This window comes from Lepus europaeus, chromosome 1 (assembly GCF_033115175.1).
Source record: "Lepus europaeus isolate LE1 chromosome 1, mLepTim1.pri, whole genome shotgun sequence".
NCBI classification, from domain to species: Eukaryota; Metazoa; Chordata; class Mammalia; order Lagomorpha; family Leporidae; genus Lepus; species Lepus europaeus.
Window position 1 is genome coordinate 171599864 of NC_084827.1, and position 18637 is coordinate 171618500.

An 18637-nucleotide genomic window follows, 5' to 3' on the forward strand; every position below is an offset into this window, starting at 1 on the left:
AAGGAAGAGGACAGGGTGAGGCACACTTGATTCCAAAATCGTTTACGAAAGTATGGTAACCCGTGTGTACTGCCCTCAATCAAACGCCCCAGAGAAATTTAATTGGCAGTTTCTGTTTCACGCCCTGCAATCAAAGACATTAAGCATCACTAACATTCACATCCGTGAATTCATTAGCTTTTTTTTTTTTTTTAATTAACGACGAAGACACTACAGTTCTAAGTACCAGACAGAATCAGGCGGAGAAAAAACTGAAAATAAGCATCACACTATAAAGAAAACTTGGAAAAGTGAAACATTTCTAAATAAAAATATAGACTTGGCCTGGTACCCATTACATATATACATAATACATATGTTATACACATATATACAACACATGTTTTGGTAGCAATACAGACCATGCATTGGTCTTTGTGTACACAGATGAAGTAGCACCATGAGCAGCACCACCATCTTCAGAGGAAAAATCAAACTGCACAGACACTAAATGAAAAGATCCATGGTTTTTATTTGGCCCACCCTGTAGCCAAGAAGGGTAAGGAAAATACTTTGTGAGAAAAGTTGTTCTGGAACTACATTCTGAAGCCAATGGCAAAGACCTAAAAAAATATATGCTAAAGATGTCTACACAAACACCGACGAGTTTTCCTGCTTAGTGAATTTGTCCTATTATATCGCATGTTGGCTAACACTGAGGAAAGCAACAGCATAAGCAAAGAGAGAAATGTAAGTGCCAGGTGAATGGCAAAATCCTAAAACACCAGATCTCTTGGTGTAAACATCACAAAAGCCAAGTCATCGACAAACTAGGAAAGGAAGATAACTCTCCATCTAAGTCCTATGTTTTCTAACCATATTAGCTAAAGGTAAGCTCCTTATTAATGATAAAATCCTTAAGAGTAGGTCCAAACACTTCCAATTATTCTACTTCCTCCCAGCACCTAATCTGACACTTTAGTAACAGACAGTGAGACACCCAACACACCACCTGACCCGCCCATTTCCTATCCACACCTTGAGACATACTCAGAGCCATGGAAGAACCTCAGGCTTGGTTTAGAAATGACCAAAGGCACCAGTGGTTAAGCCTTGATGATCTACTGGTTATGAAAAGGCTGTTTTTGTTCTCCTTAACTAAGCTCATAGCCTGGATGGAGGTCCTTGTCTTAGTATTGGCAAGGCTGTAATTCCTCTCACCCCTGGGAAGAGCATGCTTCATCCTCTCAATAGCCTATATGTATACATAGAGCATCACTTGGCGCTAACACTCACTGTGTCCTCAGAACACAAACTGCCCCGTCATTCACTGCAAAGAAACAAATTCATTATTGAGCTTCCACTCATTCTCCTTTGCAAGCCTTCCAAAGGGATCTCATCTATCCTTAATCAAGTTCTGAATTCCCAGTGTCTGGTTTCAGGGCCTCCTTTTGTGACGGACCAACAGAGCGCTACCAAAGCAGCATGAGATCAAACATGGGATCACCGTCACAGCAGTTAGGAGTGCTGTACATCCATGCTATTTTTTAAAGGCTCTTGTTAACAGTGAGTGACCCCTTCTCCCATTTTTAAACTGCTTGCAGCAGACATATTTACAAATCTGTGTGGCATATTGCAATCACAATGCAAGATGGAATAAAATAGGGCTGTGATATTGTAAAATCTCATTTCCCACAGTATGGTAACATTGTTTAACACTTTAAACAGGTCAGATTTAAATGACTGCTAGAAGACAAAAGCCAGTGGGGGAAAGGTTAGATATTTCTACTTCTGGCTAAAAGATTTTAAGTAGATCCATTTTTTCAGTCACTAAATTAGTGAAGAGAATCCCTGACCTTTAAAAGTTGGCAAGAAATAGCCACTGCTGTAACATCGGTGCTGATTTGTCACTGTTGACTCGGGGAGTTGTTCATTAACAGAGTCTCTTCACTTCTAGCTGGGTCTAGGGCCATTCTTTGTCCCACAATGAAGATATCATCAAAGTCACAAAACACACTTGTTCTTTCCTCAAAGGAGAAGTTTTAAACTCTGCCTATGTCTCTAAGAAAGAGCACTCTGAAAGGTTGGTCTCAGAAAGAAAAGGCCACGAACTTCTAGGTTAACCAGAGGCTAGGAGAAGCCCCATTACTGTAAACCATTGGCTGCCTACAAATACTGTGAAATGGATAAAAGCCAACTCTCTTCAAGAAGAACTGCACACAAGAACTTAGCAGCTGATGTTGCTCAAAGTAAACCTTTCGTGTAGCCAGGGCACGAGTTTTTGGCTTGAGTACCAGCAACTTCCAGTTTTAAATCGATAAGGCTCGGTACCACCATCAAACCCAACTACGTGCCACCAGAAGCAGCTTCAAGAATTTCTACCTTAATGCTATCCAGCTCCACAAAACGTCAGAGGAATAGAAATTAAGAGATGGATTTTTTCCAGTCTGTTTCTTTCTGTTCTCACCCAAAAATATGTCCATAATTCTACATGCAGAGGTATCTTGGTTAACACATATTCAAAGAATAGTTTCTTTGAGAAACACTAACCAGCTCTCTAGGAAAATGGTTGGGACTGACTGTGCTCACAGATTTCTCTTTAGTTAAGTACATAGTAGAAGACAGCAGGGTAGCTTGCTTCCTTCTTATACTGTAAGAAATGGTATGAATCAGAATACTTGAAAAATGATAAGCTAGTCTTTTTTCTTTTTTTTAAAAAAAAAAAAAAAAAAAAAAAACAACTTTCACATCAGATTTTCAAAACTGGTAGTGTTCCCTAGAATAGGAAATGATGTCATTCAGCAACTTTCTTGAAAACAATGTATTCTTATGACTATCGACCTATTTATCTCAGAAATTGATGAGCATGCAAATGATTAAAATCTGCAACAAGGAACATTGTACAACAATCTGTGAGGTACATGCCATCTCTTTGAATCAACAGTGACATGGGCCTCGGCAGCGTGTGGGTTCCATTATCTCCACTCTTTCGAGGACAGCAAGGGACTGCAACCAACTGATCAGGGCTCCAACCAAGGCCCCTTCCTTGTAGCCCCACCCAGGGAGCTCAACCCTTCAGAGAAATAAAACACTGCTCCTCCCAACTGCAGGGCTAGCAATTCCTAATATAGACTTCACATTGACTCAGAGGGAGTCTGATATTTGCACCAACTCATTTAGCCTTTAGGAAGTTTCCTGGCAAAAGATTAAAAATTCCATAGGTAACATTTTGAAATGTGTTCACTGCCACGTCTAATCTCAAATGGAAAACTTCCAAGATGCATAGATTTTGCAAACAAGAAGAGGATTAAGATTTTCACTGCTAGCTAGATGTTCCCATACCAGGTCTTCATGTTTGGATATGCTCTCTGTATACTGAGTGTTAATAACCAAACACTAATAGGCCAGTACCCATCAGGGCAAACAGAATTACATTCAATTTCTACGAGAACACTGGGCATTCTCAGAAAACACGAGATAAGGGTCTTAAGGAAAGTGAGATATAGCCCTGGTCATGATAAAAAACACTTTCTGGAATTTTAATTTCTGGTTAGCAAGCACTCACTTGTCTTTCCACTTTTCTCAAGATAATGCAGGAAATGAAATATTATAACTTGTGCAACAGAAAAAACACCCGATGGGAATAGAGAGGGAAGCTTACAGAAGTAGGGGGAGGGGGAGGGAGAGAAGAAAAGATCAACAGTATCTAGTTTATTATGAATAGAAAGACATTTCCAGAATTTACAAACACCCACATTGTTCATTCCAAAGAGAGCTTTTGATTTGAAGGGATCACTCTCGCCTCCTTCTCTTTACAATATATACAATGGAAGACTTGGATTTCCTTTTCTTGTAATTTTGCTTCCATTCAGTTGCCAATTTTAAGCCCACATTTGAAAACACCCAGTAGAATAAATCCTTCTTCAGTTTAATTAACATGGCCTATTGTCTTACAGGAAAAATACAAAATTAATATTACTTCTTGTAAGGAACTCAGCTCAACATCAGGTCTATATTACAAGAGATAGTATCAGCAAATATAACTATACAATTGAGAACCATCTATGGCACTAGTATTCTTATTATATTATTTTTCTGAATTACAATCTTAAAACAAGGATCATACCCTATTCTACTCTTTTTAGCCTTGTTTTAAGCATTTGCTCCACTCTTTACAACAGAACATTGTATACCTCAGTTCCACATCCAAAAAAAAAAAAGATGTGCTGTAAGAAAAGTTACTTTTTCCTTTTAAAAATTACACATATAAATCAAAACCTATGTTAAATATTTAATACTCTCTCCACCCAATGTGAACAATTTCGTATGAAATAATTTACAACAATGCTTTGTCGCACACAGTTTCAGCAGCAGATGAAATGAATCTTGTCAATGCGATGAGAGGAAACCCATTCTCCGTGACGGCATGTGGTGGGCATGTCAACTCATCACGGCCAGCCAAGTCCTTAAGGTTGAAGATGAAGTTTATGAAGAGTCATTGTCCTGGTGTCACAGTGCTTTTTTGCTTGGCACAATATAGAACGTGCAGTTCAGTCAACGAACTCCTGAGGATTGTATAAAGTAAACAAACTGAAATGGATGCATCGTACCATCTACTGAGGAGGAGGAAGTGAGGTCCTAGTTGTGAATCATGAAATATTTAGAGTCTGGGTACCCATGAGTTAAAGGAGGATTTGCTGAGGTTGTTTAGGTCTTCATTCTGAAAAGGGAAATGAAAGAGTTCATCACCACAGGCATCTCAAAACACACATTCAATCACTATTTGAGCGTTCTGCTTTTAAAAGGGGCAGTATCAGATAAACTACAGTTATGGGCACAAAAAGTACTATGTACCTAAATTAAAACCAACAAACTGTATTTAACTTTTTTTTCCCTCTCAAAACATGAGAGTCTAAAGCAATCACAAACTAAAAGTAGCCAATACTAAATCAGCAAACAAATCAATGTGATCTGGACATTTCAGAGGTTTAGCAACACAAAAATGTGAAATTATCTGGTGTGATAACCGAAGCAAACATGTACATCATAGCGTGTGCAACCACTACAAAATATAGTGAGCAGGTTATAGAGAGTCTGCACTACGTTCTGGGGCTAAATTGTACTGCAGATTTTAGACATGACATTGACATCAAAGTTTTAAATGCAAAGGGAGACCCCAACAAAACAGACCTAATCATTAAATCAGAAAAGAAGCGTGTTCTGATTTAGGTGTAATCAAAATAAGTTACCGAGACAGAAATACTTCTTGTATCCTATTCAAGAAGGTAGATGTCAAGAGGGAACCTCACAAAGCATCTTTTGCTCCCAAATTACATTCGATAGTCTTGAAGAAGTTCAGGTTTTTCACGGATTGAATATGCACACACACACATATAAATATATGGAGAGAGATAAGAGAGAGAGAGAGAGAGAGAGAGCCTTGAACATTAAGTGGCGCACAGTAGATAACTGCAAATTTTGGTTGAATGAGTAAACAGTGGCATTAAGTGCTACAGAAGATTCAAATTTGAATTCTGGTACAAGCTCTACTTTCCAGAAATTCTAGAAAGGCAAGCTCCACTCATAAGAATGCAAAGTAGACAAGGGGGAATTTCATCCCAGATGCACAGATGGGGAAAGCTCTAGCCCACAGAAGAGGAAAACTCTTCCAGCTAGGAATAGAGGGAGGTGCCACACGCACATGTATGGCTTAGTTCAGAAGCACAGGAATAATCTGGGGAGGTAGAACTCGGGATTTTCACCTCTGTGCCTCAGCATTACATACCCGGAGTTGTGCACAAAGCCTGATACAGAGCATGCACTCAATAAATGTGAGCTAAATGAGTGACTGAGACAAAGCACACTTCCCTTTGAAAACACAGGGAGGCAAGAGGGGAACCATGAAGGAGCCATGGGAGGACTGTGGCCTCTGGGGACTGCAAGGTGTGTGAAGAGGAGGGAGGGAGTTAAGTGTAGAGACAGACGTTGGGCCACATGACGAAGAACATTGAGAGACAAGACAAGACATCTTTAATTATGGGGACAACAAGGACCTATTTTGTGATAGGATCAAGATGTAGCCATAATAATCCATGTCAGCTATGGGGAAATCAGTGTTTTCAGAAACTCGCAAACATAAATGCTGACTAACAGAACTCTCTCCCTCCCCTCTCCTTTTGAAGGGGAGGGCTAAGGTGTAGATGACTCAGCATCCACTATCTGCACACTGGCTTTTTAGGTAAGTCTAGTTTTATGAGGAGCTTTCTGTTTATTTAAAAATACTAACTCTGCCTCTAAAAGGTAGGCAGACTATTTCTTTTGGTTTGGTTTGGTTTTACTTACTAATAAAGACTCGGTGTGGAGATGCCAATGGAGAAACATTCCAGGCTTATCCCTGTAATTGCCAAAGAAGGATTCCTTCCTAGAGTCTCCGCCAGCGCTAGGAAAGCCCATTGTCCTTTCTTCGAAAAGCCCCACGCTGTGCGGCGAAACTCCCCCAGACAATGAGCTCCAGACCTCTTATTTACTTTCACGTTTCTTCTGAACTCCTATCTACCCCAATTTCTAGACACAGCTGAGCAGCTCACGCCTCCGAGCCCAACATTAGGCAGGAAGGCCACACTTTATTAAAGGACAAACAAAGAAACTGCTGCACATAAAATGGGGGAAAAACAAAGAGCAGGCGGTATGTTTTTCATTTCATAGCTGGCTGTCATCCAAGAGGGCTGGATGAACAGCTTAGTACAGGAACAAACTGTACCCGGTTTTATCATCACACGTGCCAACCTGCAAGGCTCCACAAGGGCACCGACTGGGGGCCCAGTGAGGAGAGAAAAAAATATGGCTTCACTGAGTACTGAAATCTATTGCTTTGGGCTACTCCAAAACCATCCCTGTAATTTTCCACAAAGAGCTGGACATAAAAGGACATATCTACTCCATCGTAAACCTTCCTTTCACACTTCTTACCTGCCTCTCAAAGTCTCAGCATATCATAAGTCCCTATCAACACAAGCCTGAGCCATAAATGCTACCTCTTGGGGCCAGGAACTTAGGAGGTAAAGAAAAAATGAAAGCAAGAGGTAAAGAGAGAGGTACAGGACACGGGGTCTGGGAGGGGGATGGCAACTTATGGCTGTACACGGGCAACAAAGGCCTGGCCAGATTCAAAGGGAAAGTCTGGTGTTCACACTTGTCTGATTTCGCACAAGGGTATGTGCATGTGTGTCTGTCATCAAGTAAAGCCACTGAGTAATGAAATGGATTTTTAACAGACATCTCCCAGTGAGAACTGTCCTGCACAATGACCACCTTGGTGGTGGTTGGGGGTAGGGGAGTTGCTGCATACTTATTCCAATCATGCAGCCATTGTTTGGAGCATTTCTGGAATGCCTTCTCAAGTTCCCATTTTTTTTTTTTTTTTTTTTTTGCAACTGCCTTCTCAGCCTTGGGCATATTCTTTTGAATGGTCTCTATAGCAGCCAATCTTAGCCCTTTGAGGGCATATTTGATCTTTGGAGACAGCCAAAAAGCTTTGAGAGCCAAATATGGCAAATAAAAGACCTGATTAAGTAGGGTAATGGTTCCCAGTGAGGTATTATCTGAAGCCAAAGAGCTCTGAAGCTTAAGTTCCAAAGACACAGTTGTTCACAACAGTTACGCAGATGAGCTCATTGGAAAGGAAGTCTCATAACTTTATAGACAGACCTCAACATACGGGACTTGAGTTCATCTGCTCACAGCCCTACCTCTCACACTTGCAATCAAAACAGGGTAAGCATGAATAAAGCAACTCATGTGAAGAAGGTAAATATCTATACAGATAAACTTTTGCAACTTAGGAATTCTTCTTTTAAGGAGCAATACCCATACTATGTTCCTGTAATCATTCAATTCAATAAATATCTGTTGAGTGACAAATACAAACATGACTGCAATGATAAATAGCAAAAGAGATGACACAAGCATATTATGCATAATGTACTTATTTATGTATGAGAGTACCTCAAAAAGCTTGTGGAAAGTGAAATTAAAAAAAGGCTACTTGTTGCAAAAAAAAAAAAAAAACTTTGAAATTCAAGTTTTTTTCATAATGTGCATTTTCCATGAACTCTCTGAAGATCTCCCCTACGTATACAACCTCAATTGACTGACACCAACCATACATAGCAAATATTACCAAAATGCTTCACAAATACAAAAACTCATTTGTAAAATTTATAAACTGGAAACAAAAAAGCGAAACATTTCCCTAAGACACTGCAAATATCAAGTGGTGATCTTCCTGAGATACAATTTCTCGAGTTACATCATTGGGGAATAACTTCTGAACCCAGAAATACGATGCACCTGTCATGAGATTTAGTGGCAGGAAATTACATTTTGACAAAATTTCATCACCACATCAGTATCTACCATACCCTTCTGTGTGTATCTTCTTGTAAGATAAAACCCATCTAATCCTGTTGCCAGTAATGAAAAATGCAATTTTTAAAGCATTATCAAATAAGTGAACACTTGAGCAATGCTACTTGAGACCTATGGATTATTGCTTTATTGCATCCAGTAGGAATTTACATCTTCTGGACTCAACCCATTTAAACTATGCCTACTAGAGCTGAAAAACAAATAGGGTTTTGGCTCCCATTCACATTGTCGCAGCCCACTGATCAGTTTCCACTGTGAAAACAGCACACAAGGTCATGATATAAGTACAATGGAAGGATCTGCACCCTTTCAGCTATGAGTGTTTAATAAAAACCACTGACAAGTGCTGTTACTTCTCACCAACTTGTTGAGTCAAATGAAATACGGTAATAAGTATCTGGTCAGGCCATTACTAGCAATCTCTACTTTTACTAAGGCTATAAAAGTAAAAGCAACTCTAAGTTTCTTGGCTATTATCATACACACTAAAAGAGGACCAGAAAGGAATTCTTCTTCATCGAATTTTGCTTTAAAAAACAAACCGCAGTCAAAATTTTTCTTCAAGTGAGCTCATTTTTTTTAAATCTTATATTGCAGATTCAACTTAAAAATTCATAAAATCAAACGCTCCATTTCAATAAATGTGTCAATTACAGTTTCTTGCTAATGTGCACCCTGGGAGGAAGTGGTGATGGCTCAAGTATTTAAGTTCAATCTAGGGACTGAATTCCTAACAACTGGCTGTGGCCTGGCTTAGCCTCAGCAATCGAGGACATGTGAAGGGTGAACCAACAGATGGGAGCTCTGTTTCTCTTTCGATGTCTCTGCCTCTCAAATAATTTTCTAAAAATAAAGAAATGAGGGGGCCGGCGCTGTGGTATAGTGGGTTAAGCCACCTCCTACAGTGTCAGCATCCCATGTGGGTGCCAGTAAAAAGAGTAAAAAGAGTCCTGGCTGTTCCACTTCTGACCCAGCTCCCTCCTGGAAGAGGGCCCAAGGGCTTGAGCCCCTGCACCCATGTGGGAGACCCAAATGAAGCTCCTGGCTCCTTTGCTTCAGTCTGGCCCAACCCTGGCCGTGTGGCCACTGGGGAGTGAACCAGCAAATGGAAGACTTCTCTCTCTCTCTCTCTCTCTCTCTCTGCCTCTCCTCTGTAACTCTGCCTTTCAAAGAAATAAATCTTTAAAAAAAATAGGGAAAAGTATCTAAAGGGCATACTTTTATTTTACTTAATATAAACAGCTTTTAAAAGAAAATGAAGCTGATTATCTTGATTATAATGCAAAAAATGTACAAAATATAAGAAAATGTAAAGCAGCAATAAATACTACTAGTAATCTCCACCATCCAGGGAAAACTGCTCTTCAGCTCTCATTTCTAATTTCTGTATTTATCTAAAGAATATGAACTTTTAAAATTCTTCATTTAATGTCAAAAGGGGAAACAGTAAATGATTATAACCATATAATCATACATAAATCTTCCCCATTCTTAAAAGTCTGTAGTGAGAGAAAATATCTGAAAGGTTACCCAATTTTTAAAATTTTCCCAGTGTTCTATCCTCTTCCAGCTCATTATATATGGGGACAGTAGAATAGTTTGGAAGTAGAAGCATTTCTAGTTTCTTGGTTTCAGCTTTATGAAGTTTAAGTCTTTAAGGGGCTTTGCCCAGGCAAAATATTTGGGAAACTCAGGAAGGGAGAACGACTCCTTCCTTCACTGGGCTAGTGAGAGAAAAGATAGAAGAAATGTGAGCACATAGGAGTTGGTAGGTCACTCTATGCTTTGCAAGACGCCAACAACGATGCCCAGGCTCTCTCTCTCTATTCTGCCTTCCCAGGTTTGCTAATTTCTTATCTCACACAATGACATTCAGTTGCATACCACTACTACAATTCATTTCATCAGCTACCTCACTGAGGCTGACTCAATTAATTCTTGGCACACTTCATTTAAATCACATAGATCACATATTAAAACAGCATTGTATGAAGCACTGAGAAAGTCCTCTGATTTTAAACATTCCTAAATCTAATGAGCCCAGTAAGTTTTTTGTTCATTTATCTGTTTCTATCATCAGTCTCCAGCATCTTCACAGTTCTGTGAGTAGTCCTGATTTTAACTTTCACATTGTAAAATCTAAGATGAATCAAAGAGACCTCTGATATATTTGATAGATTGTAGAACCCTCATTAAAGAAACTTCCTAGTTTATAGCCTGGGTTCTCCCATTTGAGTTAGATGGTAGCACGGAGGGATGAAGCAACACTACCACAGTCCAGCCTTATTTGCCAAAGCAATCATCCACATAAACAAGAAAGAAAGGCAAATCCAGAAAGTTTCAAAAGTTCGGGACAGGGGCCGACGCTGTGGTATAGAAGGTAAAGCTGCCACCTGCAGTGCCGGCATCCCATATGGGGCCGGTTTGAGTCTCACCAACCCCACTTCCGATCCAGCTCCCTGATAATACACCTGGGAAGGCAGAGGAAGATGGTCCAAGTTCTTGGGCCCCTTCATGCAGGTGGCAGACCCTGAACAAGCTCCTGGCTCCTGGTTTTGGAGCGGCTCAGCTCTGGCCGCTGTGGCCATTTGGGGAGTGAACCAGAGGATGGAAGATGTCTCTCTCTCTCTCTCTCTCTCTCTCTCTCTCTCTGCCTCTGTCTCTTTATAATGCTGCCTTTCAAATAATTAAACAAATCCTAAAAAAAAAAAAAGTTGGGGACATAGGAGACTCTGTCCTTTACGATGGACAACTGGGAAGTGCAGGAGCAAACTGAAGTTCTGGGAAGAGACAAAACTGGAAAATCAAAAAACTTTCTTGTTTTTAAAGCCTTCAGACCATAATCACCAGAAAGGGGAAAAAAAATCAAGTTAGAATTGAACTAAAGTTAGAATTAAGATCAAGATGACCCAGAAGTTTGCTACTTGACATTGAGAGATGAAAGCTGTTTTAGCTAAAGAAAGGAAACCAAATTCTTTTAAAACAGGCCAGGATTGAGCTGGAAAGACTTGGTTTCATGTTCTTCAATGGTGAAGGGTGACCGGCCAGCCAAACCAGGGCTTTAATGGAGCTGCTTAAATAGCACTTTTGCCTGGCGCAAGTCACATGGGACAGGGCTGGTGAAAATAACAAGGTTGCTGGCCAGCCCTTCCCCATGCATAGGGTTGCCAAGGAAAAACATTCAGGGAGAGTGGCCAACATGTGAGAGGCCATCTCGCTCCAGTTCCCCTTTTGTGCCCGTGAAAGACCTTCTGGCAGGGCGGGTGACTTCAGGCGGCCACCAAGGCAGAAAGGCACACGCATTATACGAAAGGGAGGGAGAACAGGAGTGGCCACGAATCCCGTCAGCTTCCGCTGTGCACGTCTCCAAGGCAGGAGTAGGTTCTGGAAACTTTTCAGGATGGTTAGGGATGTATGGAGAAGATACATTAAAATGACAACAACATATCGATCTCAATCATTAAAAGTCTAAATATGATCAGAGTCGGCAAACTTGGAAGGCTTCCATAGCCTTGGCAACTCATGACGACAGCCTAGGGTGGTTACTGGCGCCATAAACTAGAGTGTCAATTTGTTGGGTCAACAACAGCAGCCACTGTGCACTTGCTCCTCATGTGGGATCTCTGTCCTTAATGTGCTGTACATTTTGACTTGATGCTATAACTAGTACTCAAACAGTATGTTTCACTTTGTGTGGCTATGTGAGTGCAAACTGTTGAAACCTTTATACTAAATTGATCTTCTGTATATAAAGAGAATTGAAAATGAATCTTGATGCAAATGGAAGGGGAGAGGGAGCGGGAGAGGGGAGGGTTGCGGGTGGGAGGGAAGTTATGGGAGGGGGAAGCCACTGTAATCCATAAGCTGTACACTGGAAATTTATATTCATTCAATAAAAGTTTAAAAAATAAAAAAAAAAAAAAGTGCAGTATTCTGTCAACAGTACATTAAGAAAATCTGAATAAATATGAGGAATTCTAAGCCAAAGAATACCCACTTCAGTTGTTTTCTATTCTTTTGTTAACAGGGAGCAGACAGATTTGCAGATTAAGTAAATGGGGTCTACACCACAACAGAATGGGGGCTACACCATAACAGTCCCCTCATCTACCCAAAGAAATTAAAATGTCTCCAGTCTCTCTCCTACTAATATTATAGTATGTCCCATTTACATGACAAAATCAAGATAGGATAATTCAGAAACAAACAAAAATCCCTCTATGTTCCAAGTCAGGCCACACATACAGCAAGGTAGGAAGCATTCATTTTAACAGAGTCCAACCCGAATGAACCTGTTACACCAAGACATGAAACTAATAAAAAAATCTTTGCTACCTGAGTAAGAAAGCCATAAAAATCCATCTTTCTTCTGCTTTCACAGGAGCTATTTCTGTAGCACATTTTCCCTCCCAGGAATTACAGTCCAGTTCTTAGGTTTATTACTGTAATATCACATCAGTTTTGGGGTTTGGGTTTTGTTTTGTTTGTAACGGTCCCAATACAGGATGCAGGTTTTATAGGTCTGGCTTTACTACAAACCAAAAGGTTGCAATTACAAGCACAGCTTCCTTTACACTGCGGTATAGAGATAATAAATTGTGTTTGCAATAGTGTTTCTTTAATTAGACAAAAGGGAATCAGACAGATAATCTCAATGCCTTTACTTTTTTCTGTCAAACAATAGATTTCTCAGTCTTTGCCCTCTCCCTGGAGTCAAGCTGCATCAAGAAAACAAGTGCTTGGTTTTGCATCTGAGTAACTGTCCGGCTACCCAATTGTTTCTCAATCATCATCACTTTTTCCATAACAGCACACAAGCTGGGCACAGCACAAGTGTTCGCATGGACAGCCCTGGATCTGCAGAGAACTGAGGTAAGGATCATTAACACCACTGACATCACTCTTGGCAGCTGAAGACATGGGGAAACCTGTGTTTAATCTATTTCCTACTCACCACAAGTTTTAGCTGGAGTTCCTGATAATATGTGTTGTGGTTGACTTTATGGAAGAACTTGGTAATGCAAGAAAAATCCACTAAACTGAACAAGCAACTTTCATTGAAGGGACCACAAGGTATGTCAGCTGTGTGGACCCAACCCCCTATCCAGAGGTTTACTTGATCATTAGACAGGCCTTGCAGAGGAGAGTGTCACTACCAACAGTTCCTAATAAGGTCAAGCTCAGCAAAAACTTTCCTTGGGACACACACAGAACTAACATCCCCAGGAAACCACCATCTTAAATAACAAGCAAAAAAAAGTTGGAGCCTTTGTCTTCGTTTTTGCTTTGAGGAGAATACCAAGGGGGAAAATGTGGGGAGGAATTTGGTCTAGCATTCTTTGAAGTTAAGTGAACTGTTCTTAAAAAAAAAAAAAAAAAGGCAATCCAATGAAAGAACATTCCCTCTCTGAAACCAATTGCAACTGGTCATAAATATATAAGTACATGGCAGCATATTTCAGATGCATTCAATCTACAGTCCTCATTTGTTTTAACTTAAGAAGTCTTGTTAAGGAAATACCAGTCATAAGGTTTCTGGGTTATGAGAGTGATTCTTAAACAAAAGCCAGTGTTAAGGAGTGTAGAAAATGGTACCATCCATCTTAGACTAAAGAAGGCAACAGGCAGGACTGGTATTAATTGGGTCGCGTTAAGGATAAGCTGTAACTGCTGCTTGCAATAAAGCAACAACGCAATAAATGTGTGTTTCCCTTGCAATGCCACTACCTGAGTGAGAAGGGAGTAACCTGTTTGCAATTTTGAATTGTAGGATGTCATTTTGGAAGTCCACTCCCCCACCACCCAGAAACCTGATTTGGAAAGTGTCAATGGAGCTCACTATATGGCTGTCAGGCTTTTTTGAACACTGACAATTTTGACCACCTATTGATGAACAGACAAAGAAAATGTTGCAAATATACATGACGGAACATTATGAAGCCATAAAAAGGATAGAATCTTGTCACTTGCAACATGACACCGATGGAGGTCATTATGTTACGAGAAATAAACCAGAACAGGAAAATGAGTAACACACAATCTCAGTCATATGTGAGGCCTAGAAAACAGATGACTGCATAGAAGTCAAAAGTATACTGGTGGTTGGTTATCAAAGGTTGGGGAGGAGGGTGGGGAGGGAGGGCTGGGGAGAGGTTGAAATTCTAGGGTTCTATCGTATAGGGGAATAACTATAGATAATGTCAATGCACTGTGTGTTTCTGTATTTAAAAAAAAACCTAGAAGATAGGATTTTAGATGTTTTCACCATGTTAAGTGTTTGAGGAGACTGACTTATTTACCATGATTGAACGTTACTCAAAGCATGCATATATCAAAACATCACACGAAGCCGGCACCGTGGCTCAACAGGCTAATCCTCCGCCTTGCGGCGCCAGCACACGGGGTTCTAGTCCCGGTCGGGGCGCCGGATTCTGTCCCGGTTGCCCCTCTTCCAGGCCAGCTCTCTGCTGTGGCCAGGGAGTGCAGTGGAGGATGGCCCAAGTCCTTGGGCCCTGCACCCACATGGGAGACCAGGAGAAGCACCTGGCTCCTGCCTTCGGATCAGCGCGGTGCGCTGGCTGCAGCGCGCCGGCCGCAGCGGCCATTGGAGGGTGAACCAACGGCAAAGGAAGACCTTTCTCTCTGTCTCTCTCACTATCCACTCTGCCTGTCAAAAATTAAAAAAAAAAAAAAAAACCACATGGTACCCATAAATATGTAACTATTTTCAACTAAAAAATTAGCAAAAAGACGGGTAATATTGCTTACCTCAAAATTTATTATTTCCAAGTTAAAACTTGAAACTGAGACACTTTTTATTATCTCTCCTCTCAATGTTCTTTACTTACCCTCCTAAAGCTCAAGGTTTTCATCCATATCACAGGATGGCAATAATTCTACCAAAGGCTAGCATTAGAGTTAAATGAGATAATACACAAAAGTTCTTATCAATGTGCATGGTATAAAATAAGTCCTTAATCATTAGCCCTTACTGCAACTATTTTCATTATAAAGTAGACTCCTCTGTCTCTCACCTCTTTCTCCTGATACCCCAAAACACACAAGCCATAAAGGCCCTGGTGAGACCAGAAAGCAGGAATATATCCGCAGACCAAATGCCACAGGAAAGATGGGAGCTGAAGCCAAAATTAGGATGCATCTTGAGGAGAGAGAGAGTTATTTCAGAGGACGTGGGCGAGGGGAATGCCAGAAACAAACATAAGGGGAAAGTAGCAGTAGGAAAGCTGGAAATATACCCTGTGATACGATTTGATTCAAAGATGTGCCTCCTTTACCAGGAACAGCACAAGTCAGGCATGAAGACAGTAGCACCACATAGCTCTGAAAGGATCTTAAGGTCATGCTACCCACAGAAATACCACAGAGCAGCCAGTTCTGTAGCTGGAAGCTACTGGATGCTTGAAGCCCCCCACCCAACCCCCCTTCTAAGTCTGCACACGAAAAATCTTGAAATAAATACATGAAAGCATTTACAAAGAGATCACACGAATTGGCTTAAATGGTTATGTGCAGTGAGATTTTTTTCATCACTATTTCCAGGTTCCAAAGCTTGTTTATAATTGGTAGGGGGAGAATTGGATGGCTTTTATTTCCAAAGCCTTTCCCCAATTTCATCTGAAGGAACTGAACAGGAGTGTGATCAGTCAATCAGCGCTGCCTGGGTAACCTGAAAAACTGAAAGTGCTGCCAGATGCATGTCTAATCATTGGCAGCTGGAAAAGGAGCAGGGGGCCTGCAGAACAAGGGGCATCGGAAATGTTCCTGCAATAACAGAACGCACACATTGATAATGCATGCGTTGCAGCTTGCAATTCTAAGGTCTTAAGGCAGACAATGACGCAGATTTTCTCACTGAAAACACCTCTTGGTTTTCTCAGAGGCAACATTCTCTCAGTGCACAGAGGGGCTGACCTTTCCCCCACTGACCCCAAAGCTCTGTTTCTTTGCTTTCATCTTTCAAGTCTTACTTCCACTTTGCTCCTGTACCTCTCTCTAGTCTCCGCTATCTGACCTTTGGCCTCTTTTTTTTTTTTTTTCTTTTTACTTACTTACTTAAAAGACAAAGCTAAAAAGAGAGGGAGAGACACACTAGTTTACTTCTCAAATAGTCAGGTCGGAGCCAGACCAAAGCTAGAAGCCTGGAACTCCCTCTGGGTCTCCCACACGGAGAGCCAAGGGAACCAAGCACTTGGGCCCTCCTCTGCTGCTTCCCCAGGTGCTTTAGCAGGAAGCTGGATCGAAACAGAACAGCTGGGACTCAAACCAACTCTCCAGTATGGGATGCTGGTATTACAAGTGGTGGCTTACCCAACTGCGCTACAATGCGGACTGGGCCTGTTTCCTTTTTGATTTACAAAGTGTCGTTTGCTTAAAAGTTCCTTAGCAGGATGCTGAATGAAACTGCCCCATGTTACTGTGGTGCTGAGCTGGCTGCCTGGCTGAACCAGAAGAGCCCTGAGGACAGTTAAGAAGTGGGGACGATTCTTAAAGAAAGAACCATTGATCAGAAATATTTTTCAGTGATTGTTATGGACTGAGCTTAATTGAGTTTCAAATGTTTTAATATCAAATCTTAAGAAGAATTTGAGATCTACAAATACTTCCTAGAAAATTTGTCTATGTGTTGATAACAGCTAAGCCATTATTCTAATATCATGTCTAGATATCCCCCCTCCACTGTTAAGCCATACAGAGAAAATAACCAAATTATGAAGACAGAGTAAAGCAGAGATTCTCAAACTGTAACATTTTTAGGATATCTTGGAGAAACTGTTACAATGCAGGCTCTGATTCATTAGGTTTGAGGTGAGGCCTGAAATCCTGCATTTCTAAACAGCTTCCAAGTGCCCCAGTGCTGCTGGTCTGAGGACCACACGATAGCAAAGGAGTAAAGAGACTAAAATGAAAGAGGAAACACGTCATTTAAATCATAGCCAACAGTAACCAGAAGGCTTAGCTGGAGGGCTAATAAGATGGGATACACTAAAAGCCATCTGTCCTCCACCCTCAAAGGGTAAATGGGCTTAAACTGCAGAATTGAAATATGAAGAAACATGTCCAGGTGAAGAAGGTTCCAGAAGAGTTAACAAGAGAAGAATGAAAAACTTCTTTTCTCCCCCTCCTCCATTCCTACCCCCACCCCCGCTGCCCCAGGCTCTTGAACAACACAGATTTGGATGATTGCAAAGGAGAGGAAGGAAGACAACAATAGTTAGAATTCTTTCAAAGCCTCCATACTTGGTAATTTTTTTGGTACCCTGTTTTGTGTCCAGGGTGAGGAGCCAGATCCAGAGACTGCAGCAGCTGCACTAGGGAAAGCGGGGAGGGGGATGGTGAGAAGTGCTTCAGTGCTTTTCCCCATCGATTTACAAAATGAATGCAGATTACTGTGACATCCCAGGGTCTCAGTCAGGAGCTGAGATAGGGCCATGTGCACTAGCTCCTCCGTGACAAGACCAAAAACAAACAGGCATTCCCCACAACTCAGTGAAACACATGGGCCATATCCCACAGCCATCTTTCACCGAATAGAGCACAGGGCGCAAGTCAAAGTCTGGTTCCCAACTTCAAGTCTTTACTAGTTAAGGAGATTGGCAGGTGGTAAAAGACCCCAAACCGCCAGCTGAGATCTCCTCCTAAATAAATAAGTACAATTGAGATAATTAAGTGACTATAACAATCTACAATACCTTTTTTTTTTTTTTAAGATTTTATTTATTTATTTGACAGGTAGAGTTACAGACAGTGAGAGGAAGGGACAGAAAGGTCTTCCTTCTGTTGGTTCACTCCCCAGATGGCTGCAATGGCCAGTCCTGTGCCGATCCGAAGCCAAGAACCAGGAGCTCCCATGTGGGTGCAGGGGCCCAAGCACTTGGGCCATTTCTACTGCTTTCCCAGGCCACAGCAGAGAGCTTGGTTGGAAGAGGGACAGCTGGGACTAGAACCGGAGCCCATATGGGATGCCAGAGCCGCAGGTGGAGGATCAACCTACTGTGCCATGGAGCTGGCAGTACTTTAATTTTAAAGTACTGTTATCAAAATATGCTGCCATTTTCCACTGAGTAATTCATCCTCTACCATATGCATTTAAGAAGATGGATGACTCCTCCACAGATCACTCATCCCTCAGACTAGATACTTGCAGACAGAAATCCAGAAGTAGCACATGTTCTAACATTAGGGGAAGCAGTAAAGCCATAATGACTCAAAG

The 18637-nt window shown here is 41.2% G+C and overlaps 1 protein-coding gene across 1 annotated transcript in view; it reads right to left on the reverse strand.

The window, feature by feature from the left end:
* Positions 1-491: 491 nt before the first annotated feature.
* IRS1 (insulin receptor substrate 1) overlaps positions 492-18637 on the reverse strand; it is a 58780-nt gene continuing 40634 nt past the window's right edge. Inside the window, exon 2 of the mRNA XM_062192929.1 lies at positions 492-4699. The gene's annotated coding sequence lies outside the window, so the exon portion shown is untranslated. The remainder of the gene's footprint in view (positions 4700-18637) is intronic.